At 40.8% G+C, this 1143-nt stretch overlaps 1 protein-coding gene across 1 annotated transcript in view; it reads right to left on the bottom strand.

The window, feature by feature from the left end:
• Positions 1-1143, bottom strand: part of SMARCAD1 (SWI/SNF-related, matrix-associated actin-dependent regulator of chromatin, subfamily a, containing DEAD/H box 1) — a 125260-nt gene that overhangs the window by 102142 nt on the left and 21975 nt on the right. The window lies entirely within an intron of this gene.

Genomic DNA, 1143 nt, shown 5'->3' with positions numbered 1-1143 from the left:
ACATTTAACCCTCACAATAACCTTGAGAGACACATAATAGTATATCACTATTTTATTGATAAACTAAGGTTAAAAGAGAAAAGGCAACAAAATCATATAGGAGAAAGTAGCAGATCTGAAATCCAAGCCCAAAAGTTTAAACTGTTACACTCTGAAACTCTTAGCCTCCCCCAATAATTGTCACAAAATTATAACAATCATTATTGAGGCACATGAGTCATATGTGCAAATACAGGTTGAACATCCTTAACCTGTAATTTGAGAGGCTACAAAATCTGAAACTTTCTGAGTGCCAACAAGACACCACAAGTATAAAATTCCGTATCTGTCCTCATCTGGTCAAAAACGCAGTCAAAACTTTGTTTCATGCACAAAATTATTTAAGATATTGTATAAAATTACCTTCACGCTATGTGTATAAGGTAAACATGAAATATAAATGGATTTTGTGTTTAGACTTGGGTCCTACCCTCAATATATCTCATTATGTACACGCAAATACTCCAAAATCCGAAATCAGAAACTCCCTGGTCCCAAGCATTTCAGATAAGGGATACTCAACCTACTATTTGCTCTGGAGAGCATCAAAACACAAACACTGGCCAGGCATGGTGGCTCGCGCCTGTCATCCTAGCACTCTGGGAGGCTGATGCGGAAGGATCGCTTGAGCTCAGGAGTTTGAGACCAGCCTGAGCAAGAGCAGACCCAGCCTCTACTAAAACTAGAAAAAAGAACTAGCCTGTGCGGTGGTGCACACCTGTAGTCCCAGCTACTCAGGAGACTGAGGGCTGAGGCAGGAGGATCGCTTGAGCCCAGGAGTTTGAGGTTGCTGTGAGCTAGGATGACGCCACGGCACTCTAGCCCGGGCAACATAGTGAGACTCTGTCTCAAAAAAAAAAAAAGTCAAACTCTGTACATATTAACATAAATATATTGAAGGAATGAATGACATTCCATCCCAAAATATGCCAAATTGGTGATTATTTCGAGTTAAAAACACTGGAGAAATTCTAATTTCAGAAAGGGCTGTATGAACTGTCTCTTCCTATATGCAGCAAGCCATAAAGATTCCTCTGGAAGTAGTACCTTCCCCATACCTGGGTGAGAAAATAGTCCTCATCACTAGAGACAGGGAATTGGGGG

Source organism: Propithecus coquereli, unplaced genomic scaffold (genome assembly GCF_000956105.1).
Source record: "Propithecus coquereli isolate 6110/MARCELLA unplaced genomic scaffold, Pcoq_1.0 Scaffold26, whole genome shotgun sequence".
Classification (NCBI taxonomy): Eukaryota; Metazoa; Chordata; class Mammalia; order Primates; family Indriidae; genus Propithecus; species Propithecus coquereli.
The sequence above is the reverse complement of the archived record's forward strand: the minus strand, read 5'-3'. Positions and strand labels throughout refer to the sequence as shown.